This window comes from Sorex fumeus, unplaced genomic scaffold, assembly GCF_029834395.1.
Source record: "Sorex fumeus unplaced genomic scaffold, SorFum_2.1 ptg000063l, whole genome shotgun sequence".
In the NCBI taxonomy this organism is placed as follows: domain Eukaryota; kingdom Metazoa; phylum Chordata; class Mammalia; order Eulipotyphla; family Soricidae; genus Sorex; species Sorex fumeus.
Genome location: NW_026606120.1, coordinates 86,568,550 through 86,581,937, shown reverse-complemented (window position 1 = coordinate 86,581,937; position 13,388 = coordinate 86,568,550).

Genomic DNA, 13,388 nt, shown 5'->3' with positions numbered 1-13,388 from the left:
ATGGGGTTGGAGCAATAGCACAGCTAATAGGGCATTTGCCTTGCACTCAGTTGACCCGGGTTCAATTCCCAGCATCCCCTATGGTCCCCTGAGCACTGCCAGATGTAATTCCTGAGTAAAGAGCTAGGAGTAACCCCTGTGCATTGCCAGGTGTGATCCAAACATAAAAAAAAAATTGATGAGTAGAGCTGTCAGACTAATCTCACCTGGAAGGGTTGAAGAGCAAGCACATGATCAGGAGATGTGGTTCTGTGTTTCAGATGTATTCATACACATCACCTCTACATCACTGATATGATTGAGCTCCCTGACTCCTAATAACCTCTTATTACTCTCACCCCTCTCAGTTCCTTCCCTTGCCTGTCCTGACTTATATAATATAGGGACTGGCATAATTTAAGTATTCCTCTTTTGATACCTTGCATTTTCTTGTTCTGTTATTCTATATACCATAAATTATCCAGTATTCTTCTTCTGACTTAGTTTACTTAACATATCCTTCAGTTCTGTTCATTCAAGTTGCAGCAAATTGCATCTATTTCACCATTCCTTGCAGCAGCATAATATTCTATTATGTATATATACCAGATCTTCATTATAGACTCATCTGTAATTGGACACACAATCATCGTTAAAAACCTACATTTTGTGGTGGAGTGATAGTCCAGTAGGTACAGCTTTTTGCACTTGGCCAACTGGGTTTGATCCCTGGCATCCCATATGGTTCCCTGAGCCCAACCAGGAATGATCAGTGAGCAGAGCCAGGAGTAAGCTCGGAGCACAGCTGGGTGTGTTCCTCTCCCCACAATAAATTAATTAATTCATTAATTAAAAAAATCTATGCTGTGTGCAACCTTAGAACTCAAGATTGGGGACCTTAGAGATAGCACAAGTTGCTAAAGATGCTAATGCAAGTGGCCTATCCTATTGTGATGGAGAGTCACGTGAGGAATTCTTTGTCTTTAACACACTGTTCAGTTGATGAATGCTAAAAATAAAACTATTGATGTTCCATAAAACTATATCAATATATAGCATCAAGAAAGACTCAAAGCATAAACTATGAGATTTAAAATGTTTCTATTTTCAATAAGTGTAAATAAATCCATGAATATCATCAATACAGGAAACCATAATCTACAATATAAGAGATGAGTGTAAAGTATAAAGGGCAACAAGTCAATAAGGAAATGACAAATCACCTGGGAGAGATATTGAACAAAATACTTGAAGAAGCTTCTCCAAAAACATTAAACTTGAATATCAAAAGACTATGAAAATTGATTTTGTTTAACTGGTAAAACGAATAAGGAAAATTCAAAAAAAAAAAACAACAAAATACCATTTTTAAAATTGGCAAAGATGAAGAAGTCTAATGGTACTGCTCATGATTAGAATACCAAGAAATCAAATGCACAAAGTACTTAAATATAAATTGGTATAACACCTTGATAGGGAGGTAAAAATATCTAGCAAAACTAAAAGGTGCATGCCTTTTAATTTAAAAAAAAGTTCGCATGTCAATAATATTTTAAGGCAAAGATTATACGAATGAGAATATCTATGCTAGTCCTATTTATGATTGTCCCACCACAGAAATGACCTAAAATTACATCACAAGGTGTAAAACAATCAATATATGAGATATTTAGGAGAGGAAAATATAAATAATGAATAAGCCAAATTGATACCAAGAATTGTCAAAAACTAAATTGAATATAAATACCAAAAAATATATAAATTTACATTATTTGATAACTTATGTAAGAACTGAATAATGTATTTGTGCACTCACCCCCAAAATTTTAATAAATTTCATATTAATTTTATAATTACCTACATAAGACTCTGTGCCAGGCTGTTTTCACTTCGGGCGCCCCAGAGACGGGCGGGTGAGAGCCCTCCCCGCTCCAAGGGACCCAGCTCTGGCAGCCGATCTCCACTATCCAACCACCGCCCCGCATGGGCAGAGCCTGGCAATCTCCCCGTGGAGAATTCAATATGCCAAAACCAGTAACTATAACAGGTTTCATTCCCCTGACTCTGGAAGAGCCTCCAATAGTTGGGAAAAACAGTAAGGAGAGGCTGCTAAAATCTCAGGGCTGGGACGAATAGAGACTTTACTAGCACCTGCTCTAGTAAACTGACAAACAAACAATTGGATGACAGTGATACAGTGATTTATGATGAACTAAATACATTGTGGCAATTCCTTCTGCAGAAGAAAAGAGAGATGAGCTAAAGGAAGGTAAATTCAATTTGTAAATCTAATCAATGATAAATTTATACTAACATTTGGTCCATATTTGCTGTTATATCTATCAATTTATATAGTCTTCATACATCTATATATACAGATGTGTATGCATTTGATCTCTATACATATATATGTATGGTATAGGAACTTGCACACTTAATATAAAAACCACCTTATGTGACACCCTATTATCACTTAATGGTCATATTACTACAACCCTATTTTTAAATAAGAATTTAAGAATATTTTATTCTTCTATTAACATACATACTGTAAAGCTAACTTAGAAGAGAAGTCTTTTAAAATCTGGGAGCACTATTTCAGTGTAAATGTATTGTTTCCGTGCACTTCTCTTGTCTGATTTGTTTTAGTTTTCTCTAAAACTGTATATAGTTATTTCGATTTCACATTTATTCTATTAAAAAATACCAACCTCTTCTGTTTCATCTCATCTGTGTCAATAGTTGGGAGAATTGTTATCAGTGTGTCAGACTCCATTGCCTGTTTTCGACGTCTATATTGGAAGAATTCAAATCATTACATTATATCTAAGGGCTGGAGCGAAAGCACAACAGGTAGGGTATTTGCCTTGCACGCGGCCAACCCAGGTTCGATTCCTCTGTCCCTCTCAGAGAGCCCGAGAGTATCCCGCCCACACTGCAAAGCCTGGCAAGCTACCCGTGATATATTCGATATTCCAAAAAACAGTAACGACAAGTCTCACAATGGAGATGTCACTGATGCCCACTCGAGCAAATCAATGAACAGTGGGAGAACAGTGCTACAGTGCTACATTATATTTAAAATAAAAAAATACATACATATATATGGGACAGGAGTGACAAGGAAATATCTCAAAGGGTTGTTGTACATGCTTTGCGTCAGCAACACCTCCAGTTCAATCCCTTGCTACCTCAAGTCCTCTGAGCCCTGCAGAGTGTAGTTCTGGTGTATCCCAGTGTCACTCTGTTGGCTTCTGGGACCCTAAGCAGTGTCAGGGTGCCTGCACCCAAATCACATGAAGAGGGAAATGGCCAAGAAAACGAGCAGTGAGATTGAGATGGATTAAGATGTAGTTTTAAGGATCAAGTGGGATATTTTCAGTCCAAGATCCTCTTTTAGTATTTGTTTCACATAAAAACATGGCTGGAGCAATAGCATAGTGGGTAGGCATTTGCCTTGACGCGGCCAACCTCGGTTCGATCCCGGCATCCCATATTGTTCCGCAAGCACCACCAGGACTAATTCCTGAGTGCAGAGCCAGGAGCAACCCCTGTGTATCATCAGGTATGACCCCAAAAGAACAAAAATTAACAAACAAAAAATGTAAAGTAGCAGCTTTTTCCAAAGATACGATACACATAAGTTCATACATCTCTGACTCATTAAAACGTTAGCTCAGTCATGAACCTGGCTTCAGATTCTTTCCTTCTGACCAGTTTTAGAACTCGCCTCCAACTTCCAAACTTCATCGTCCAAACCGTGTTCCACCAGAAGAATGCCGGGGTTTTTTGTTTTGTCTTATTTTTAATTTGACCTCCTTCTTCCCTGCCCGCCTCCATTGCAAAACGCCCTTTGTGTTCGTCTGATCTTCAGGCTATGATTAGAATAGAAATTATTCCATCAAGACATTAAGACATCATGACTTCCTCATCTTGAAATAAAAGCTAGCTAGCATTTGTCTGTCTTGAGAGCTAACAAAACGCTCTCCCCCTGACATCCTCTGCCTCTCACCTCACAGAGTCAGCCTGTAACAGTCAGCCCCTTCTTCTCCTTTCCTCTTAGCTGCCCTTTCCTTTTGAATCTGATCACTGAATCCTATTATGGAAATTACTGACCACTTTGAATGTCTTAATCCCTAAAGGCTGGTCAGCCCCTCCCAGCATCCAACAGGAAGGAGAAACGAACAAAGGAAGAAATCTGAGAGCCTTTACTTTTCTTTGCCTCTCTTTGGAATACTACAGATGTATCACTTTGCAAGCAAAAATCAAATGATCCAGGTTCCTATTAGCTCTGCCAAGGGAGTCCACTCTATTGCTCTTATATACCTGCAACTTAGCTTTAGCCAGCAGTCACCCAAACCTGGGTAGTGTTGAAAGATCCTTGAGCTTTCTAGGGATGCTGTTTTCCAAATGTCTTTTGATTCTAAAGTGAAAGAAAGTGACTCAGATAAGTGCTCAGTAGCTATGTTAATTACTCTCAGAGGGCTGGAAACAATTATTTTAAGGTGGCTGCAGACATAAGGATTCAAACTCAGGTCAGGGTGTTAAGTTTAACATGCATACTAGACAGTGTAGCAGATGACTGCAAAGGTAATGAAAGATGCTCAGAGTTTTCCCTCGGAGGTAGACACACAGGGAGAATTAGGTTCACAGCACAGCTTAAGTAGTCTGTGTTCATGGAAATCATCAAACTTGTGTGGTCCCTGCTCTTCTTGGACTCATTTTTTAACACTGTTGTGCAAGTTGAGCTACTTAATTTAACTCCTAAAACAGGATTTATTTTAATAAGATGTAGATAGGAACTATAAAACCTATGTTCTCAATACTCTTTTCTTGATTCTCAACTTTCTGTAATAGTAACATAAGATGTATATTGCAGGTTAGTCTACATCCAATCGACTGCATTTAATTGTCATGGGGTATAGATAATGTTCTCTTTTTATAAGTGAAAACTACGGTTCAAAGATGGAAAATGAACTTACAGTTTCCAAAAGGGAGTGAAAAAGCATATCTCAAGACCAGATCATCTCACTGCATTGATTTTAGAAAAACTAGAAATCCTCCTGCATTTTCTAAGACACAGTCCTTAAATTTCATCTTTGTATTCCACTAACTATAATCATTTTGTCAATTAATTGCCTCCCCTTCAACTTCCCAGTTGTGTAGGATTTTATGATATTTTAGTATTTGGATCAGTCTTCTCTTTCCTTCAAACCTTCTTGCTAAAAACTATTCACAGACCTAAAACTTTTCTGTGAGAGTCTCTTAAATTACATCTTTAACTCCAGAAACTCTGTCAAGTTTCATATTTCAGCTTCTGTCTAAGTACTTCTGATATGGGTGGTTTATCAATACCATAAATTCTATATACCTAAGTCAAGTATCTGATAGGCTTTATCAATAATAAAAATCCACAAAAGTCGTTTTATTCTTTACTGGAGAAACTCATGGTCTATCTTGACCACATATTTCTTTCCATTCACATGTCTGAATTTCTTTGAAAAAAATCTACTTTGATTACCTAAAAGAATCCTATATAAATGCATTTCTCTCCAATGCTACATTTTTGGGCTGTTTATCATTCAATCTATTCAACAGTAAGCACAAGCAATTTGAGCATTCCTTTTTGTTCATGCTATATCATCAAGATCAATTAACCTGAAGATTCTCCAAATTATTTTATTACACTTATATTACTGCTACAGTAATGTGGATACACATTGCTTATTTTCTGGATGATATAAATCTTACTAAAAGATAATTCTCATCCTTTTCCTTCTGGTTTAATTCATATATTACCTGGGAACGTGACTGCCCTGATAAAAGCATTGAATGTCGTCTATTATTTTTTGAGAGTACATCCAATCTCCTTTCAAGCTTGTCATTCTAAGACACCTACTATCTAAGCCCAACATAAAATTTCAAAATCATATCTAATTAGATCTTAGTAGATAAGTAAATCTTGGCCAAGTTGCACAATTTGTAGTGCTTAATGAAAGTCACTTTCTCATTTCAACTAGTATTCCTTCTCCACATTGAAATTTCTTTCCTCTTCTTTAATTCAGATTGACCACATATTTAAAAAAAAGCAATACCCTTTTTTTGGGTATAAGTTTTGTCTATAATGGTATTGAAAAAGACTAAGAAATGGAATATTGACATTTCTCTGACAAGGGATTTCAGATAAATAGATATAAATTATATGTGTGTATATATGTATATATACAAAGAGCAAAGTGGTAAGGCGTCTGCCTTGCACGCAGCCAACATGGCCGACCCGAGTTCGATTCCTCTGCCCCTCTCGGAGAGCCCGGCAAGCTACCGAGAGTATCTCGCCCGCACGGCAGAGCCTGGCAAGCTCCCCGTGACGTATTCGATATGCCAGACACAGTAACAACAAAGTCTTCAATGGAGACGTTACTGGGCCCGCTCGAGCAAATCGATGATCAATGGGAGGGCCTTTTACTTTATATATATATATATATATATATATATATATATATATATATTACTAATATAGCACAACGGATAGGGCACTTGCCTTGCACATGGCGGACACAGCCGACCGGAGTTCAATTCCTCCACCCCTCTCGGAGAGCCCGGCAAGCTACCAAGAGTATCTAGTCTGCACGGCAAAGCCTGATAAGCTACCCATGATGTATTCAATATGCCAAACATTAATAAGTCTCACAATGTTACTGGGCCTGCTCGAGCAAATTGATGAACAACGGGAGGACAGTGACAGTGACAGAGATTACTTATATTTATATATCTGTCTATGGATTTTGGAAACAGGTATATATAAGCAACCTGCTTGATGATAGGAAGGAAGGACAAGATAGTTATATTTATAAGGCAAGGAAAGTATTTACCTGCAATCAATCTACTCCCCTTTTGCCAAGTCTTGTAAAATACAGAGATTTCTTCATCTTCCTACAGTGATTACTAAATGACTTCCTGATTCTCCAGCCCCTGGGTAAGAGCTTCCTTTCCATACTATCAGTTTTCAGTTCAAAGATACTGATCTTATCTTTGCTTCAGTTTTTGCAGCATTCTCAAAATATCCAAAATTGTAATGTTATGATCTTTCAGTCATAGTCTCAAAACTTGTAGGCTCATGGACTGACTGGGTAGAATAATGTTACTACCTAAATTTCTTTTACCTGGAAATTTGAAGTATGATCTGATTTTTAAATGGGACTTTTTTAAATGTTGCTAATGGACTTAAGATAAGATGTGACTCTATCGGGGGACCCTTAAGAGCCACTGATACTGTCCTTTGAAAAGGGGGCTTGAGGAGACAAAGGCTCTGAGAAGAGGGTTCATGGAGATAAAGGTGGACATTTGATTGGTTAGTCTACAAGTCTAAAGAAATAAAATACTGATCCAAGCACCAGAAGAGAGGAATAGAAAAGTTTCTTCCGACTGATGCCTGATTTCAGCCCTTTTAGTCTCCCAGATATGGGGAAACACATTGCTGTTGTTTTCCGTAACCTATTTTGCAGACTTTTATTGCAAAAGCTTACTTTTGCAGAAGGTTACAAGGACATTCTAAAAAACTAGCACTTTCAGTTTACTTCAGAAATCAGAAAACTGAATAATAGATTTTTAGATCACTACTTGCACAGCGGGTAGGGCATTTGCCTTGCCTGCGGCCAACCTGGAGACCTTTGCAAGCTACCGAGAGTATACTGCCCACATGGCAGAACCTGACAAGCTCCCGGCGTCGTACTCGATATGCCAAAAACAGTAACAAGTCTCATAATGGAGACATTACTGGTACCCGCACAAGCAAATTGATTAACAATGGGAGGATAGTGCCACAGATAAAGTGCTACTTGATCCTCCTTCCCGCACCCTACATGTTTCCTGTCATCTTGTCTCCTCTACCAATATAACCCTTAATGTTTGTAGGAAAATACATATTAGAAACATTTCTGAGAGTCAATTTTGACTTTAAAATCAACATTAGTGTCATCCAAACCCTCTGTTCGAAACAAGACTTTTTTGGATTATGATAACTTCTTAGCTCTCCCTGTACCCATCGTATCTGTCACATTCTGCCTTAAATTACAGTGAGTTGCCCAAACACTTTGCATTCCCCCACAAGTGATTAAAACCCTGAAAAGCAGGCCCCAGCTTTCATGCATCTCTGTACACAACACAATGCCTTCAGTAATAAATTCACCCAATACCCCTTTATTTCCAGCCCACAATATAGAAAGAACATTTCAAAGTACTTAGTGGGTGTTTGGTCAACATGCCTAGGATCTAAATGAATGATATCTGAAGCTTTTCTTTTCTTCATTTTAACCTGTTGAAAAATGAGCCTCGACCTTTCTTTGCTTTCGCTTACCTATGCCTCTGGTGAAATTATTTGATATCAGACACCACTCACATCCCCTTTTTTTCTTTGAAACAGGAAACATCACCAAGAATATATTAATCTGCAGTCACTGCACTTCTAAATCTCAAAGAACAGAGAGCAAAGGAAGCTGGAGAGCAGCCAGAAGTGACCAACTTTATTCCCTCCCTCTGTGTCCTGCCCTGAGGTCTAATCTTCTCTCCCTTCCAGGTGGTTTATGAGTTTATCTTTTCTACAGACTGAAAAGGAAGTGTGTGTGTGTGTGGGGGGGGGGGCAGGCAGTAGAATTAGGTGTATACACATCATTGAAAAGATTTTCTGTGGATTTTGAGGGCAGAGCCAGAGTAGCATTTTTTAGAGTGTATCCCTGATTTCTAATACCAAAACCAAGGTTCAAGGTTCATCACGATTCAAGCTCTCTCTCTCTCTCTCTCTCTCTCTCTCTCTCTCTCTCTCTCTCTTTCTCTCTCTCTCTCTGGCATGTTTCCTATCAGCAAAATCACTAAAGCCAGGCTAAGAAATAAATAACTAACCTCCAAACAGAGGGAGGCTAATCAACAATGCAGTTACTGAGCTCAGCCAAAAGGAAGAAGCATAGAAATCAGGCAAATTCTGAACACCTTGCCAAGAACGGAAGGTTTCCACACTAATGACTAAAGCTTATGAAAGATTAAATCAGATCCTCAAGCTGTTCGGTTCCTGCAGAGTGACACAGTTGGGGAATGACTTCCACCACAGCAGACACTAGTTGCACTGTGCCCCCTATTCCTTTAGAGGAACTTCTGAATCAATCAGATGCGTGGGGACGATTCCAGACACAGTACCAGAAGCTCCCATTGGAGGAATGTGTAGTTTTGTTCACATACTAACCAGGTAGTTTTAATGCTTACCCCAATAGAAAGATACACTGAGTATTTCTTTGTGGCTCAGTCATCTTCAATCAGTTATCACTTGTGAATATTATGCTAGAGTCTTATTTTGTAGGATCTTATTTTTATTGTTTTTGTGGAGTGCCAGGGATCTAACGTGAGACCTTACCCATGATAAAAGCATGCCCAATGACTGAGCAAGTCTCACAGACTTCTTTCTTTATTTCTAGATTTATTTATTTATTTATTTATTTATTATTTTCAAATGTATCACCGTGAGGTACAGTTACAGACATACAAACTTTTCTGCTTACATTTCAGTCATACAGTGATTGAGTACCCATCCCTCCACCATTGTTCATTCTCCACCACCAGTGATCCCAGTATCCTTCCCACCACCCCCACAGACTCGTTTCTTAAGATCTGAATTCAATGCTTTCATCTCACACATGACATCATTATATGGATTATGAGGATTTTTGTTTTATTTTACTTATTTATTTTTTAAGTCACACTTGTCAGTGTTCATAACTAGGGTTAACTCCTAGTTGAGTGCTGAGCAATCACTCTTGACATTGCCTGGGATATGGGTATATGTGGTGCCTGGGTTCAGCCACAAGCAGGTTAAGTGCTATACCCACTGCACTATCTCTGTGGCCAACTATTTTGAGGATTGACTTAAACAGGGCTGGAACCGGAAACAGTAGTAAGCCTGTTGTCCTGTAGATATTTTTAGTAAATGTTTTTGTATTTTGTTACTGTGGATGAAAACTGAACTCCTTACTACCTGGTTGCAGAAACCACATGCTACTCATGACACTTTAATCAGAAATTCTTACATTGTTATTTCTCTTGTTGTAAACCTCATTGGGTCTATCGGTCATTTCCTGAGAGATAAATAGGGTCCAGCTATTAATATTGCATTCATTTGTTGAAATACTCTTAGTGTGTTTGATCCTCAGGAAGCCATCATTGTCAATGATTTTATGAGTACACTGAGAGTAATTTTTAGGTGGCAGGCAAAAGAAAAGCAAACAATAATGCTTCAAAGATGAAGGCTCTGAGATCAAAGAGCCTGAGCGATGTGGCCTGGCCATATCCCTAGAGATAATGCCAAATGCCACCCTGCTGATAAGACTCCCTCAGGAGCCTGAGACGCACAGCCCCTGCGCAAGGCTTACTCTGACTCTCTGTTGACAAAGGGCATTTTGAAGTGTGGGAATTATTTTATGACTCTCATAGCCATTATTTCTTTAGTGACTCAAGTCTACACCTGCAACACTTAGGGGTTATATTTTGGTGTGAGAGTTTGATTCCTGGTGTAACTCCTGTTCCTCCAAGGCTTCTGAACAGACACCTGGAAGGATGAAAGTGGACGAATTTTGCAAAGAAACCTGTTTAGATGCACAACTGAACTCCCAGCTACTAAGAGAGATACTCTGTAGGTTCCCTTGCATGGAAAATTCTAGACATTTGCAAGGTCTCAGGGGATGCTATGCATTTTTAACCGTTCTGGTGAGTTGGCTTCCTCAGACCCGTGACATGTGAACTTTAGGCATATTTATTGCTGTTAGGCCGCTCCAGACAGACACTTCAGACTCAGAAAGACAGAGATAGACAAGAGAGTTTATTAAAGCTCAGTGCTGAGGACCCCCAAGCCAGGGCGACTCAAGGAGTCCAGAACCTAGCGGTGCTCAAAGCTTATCCTAACTCTGTACTTAAGGATCACTCTTGGTGGTACTTAGGGACCATGTAAAGTACCAGGGTTCAAACCTGAGTCAATCGAAGCATGCAAAAGCAAGCTACTTACCTACTGTACTATTTTCTAATATTTTAAATATTAAGGCACTGGTAATTTGCAAAATTTTTAATAGTTAAATTTTAGGCATAAGATGTTCTCTACACCAGTTCCAACACATGTCAACTTCTCTCTACCAGTGTCCCAGTGTTCTTACCCATCACACTCCACCCCACACACACCCTAGAATGCCCTCTTGACAGGCACATTTTATAGTTAGGATTTCCTGCTTTGTCCTTGACCTTGTGTTTTGGATATGTAGCAATGCCACTCCCATATGTGGTGTAGCACTGGTGTTCCCAAGGCCCTTGACCTCTGCCCCCTAGTATTCCTGTCTGCTTCTTCCTACCATCCTTGATTTTTTTTACCCTTTCTTTCCTAACCCTTCTCTTATGCTGGGGTCAAGGGTGATCAAGTTATCCCCCTTTAATACCTTGCATTTACTTGTCCCATTATTTCGATACCACAGATGGGTGAGATCATTCTATGTTTGCCCTTCTTTTTCTGATTTCACTCAACATGCTATTTTCCAGTTTCATCCACATTGCAGCAAATTATGTGACTTTGTCATTTCTTGCATCTACATGGTATGACATTGTGTTTATATGCCACATCTTCATAATTTATTCATTTGCCATGAGACACCTACATTGATTGTCTATCTATTGTTGCTATTGCACTCAGTACTTTAATGGCTAATGGTGTACATATTATCAGATCCTATCTTCTTTTTGAAAAATAAAACGCTTTCCTCCTCCTTTTCCTTTGTTGCGCTTGTGATTGTGATGTTGAGAGAAGGGTATGCTGTGGTTGCAGGGTTTTCCAGGTGGGGTGTTCTCCATCATTAGTTAAGGGGCCCGCACCCAGGCTCTCCAAGAGCTCTACTATTTTGGCTGATGTTTTCTACAGTCTTGTTCCAGCACTTTCTGGGGATTATACTTTTCGGCTGTGACAATGTAACACTTTAGTTGTGGTGGTCACACTCAGACCTGACTTCAGTGCCTCGGATATTGAACTTGTGGGTGATGTATGGGTATTGAACTCATGGTTTTACACTTGGAAGGCCAGCACATTTTACTACTGAGACACAGGGTCCTCATTGGCATTTTTGATTGCTCTATTTGTGATTTTTTTTTTTGGTGTCCACATTCCCTGTATGCACAGTATATAGTTTACTACTGGTCATACCATATCACTGGCCATTTGAGAGACTATTTCTGGCGTACTTTTTTTGCCCAACAACACTGAGCAGAAACTCAGCATGGACTTCCTGTCCTCTATGTACTTGGTCTTGCCCACTGTCAATGTTCTGGGACACACTGGGGCATTTTTTATAGTTGATGAATCTACATGGGCATCACTGTCACCAAAAGTCTACAGGCTTCATTAGGGTTTATTGGATTCTTTAATTTTTCTTGTTTTATTTTGGGGGAACGGGGCATAATTATACCCCACTGTAGTTTCTCCTAGCTCTGTGCTCAGAGATCATTCTTGTTAGAGCTCAGGGGACGTTATGGGATTCCAGGGATCGAACTTAGGTTTACCGAGTACAAAGTAAGAACCCTACCTGCTGTACTATCACTCTGGTCCCTATGGTTTGTTGTTGATGGTGCCATTTTATGCATTTGAAGACATGTATATTGACATGTATTATCTGTTATAGTATTATATGGAGTGGAAGTTTTATTGCCTCCAACATGCTCTATTTTGAGACTATCCCTCCCTCCCTACTTACTGAAAATGGAAATTCTTTTTCACCCCTGAAAATTTCCCTTTCCTTGGATGTCACAGAGATAGAATCACACATTATGTAGCTTTTTCTGATTGGTATCTTTTTTTCAGGAATATATGTTAAAGGTTTCTCCTTGTCTTTTTGTGGTGTGATGGCCTACTCTCTTTAGTTCTGAATGATTCCCTTGTCTGGATATACCTCAGTTATTTCCTTAATACTGTGCAATTTAAAAATTGTTAATACATTCACCCATGATTCTATACATCTTGTAGAAACAATGAGAGATTGGAACACTTTTCTTTCTTTAAAATTGCTAATGAAGTAGCTTTCTGCTATGCTTCAGGGACTCTTACAGACCTTAGAAACATGTAGGGTCTAAATATTACAGTGTGAAGGTCTATACAGATTTTAAGAAATGATTGAACTATTCCCAAATGTGTGCACTGTAGTGGTGGTACTGGGAGTCCTCCAAGAGATATTCAGAAACCCCGGCGGTCATTCTTGAGAATGTTCAGTGGGTCTTACATGCTGAATCATTTGTTCTGGAGAATATAATGGATCAGGATCAAATCTTGAACCTTCATGCACTTCACCCCTTTCAGCTCACTAATTTTTGTCACAGTTAATCTCCAAGGTAGACATAAT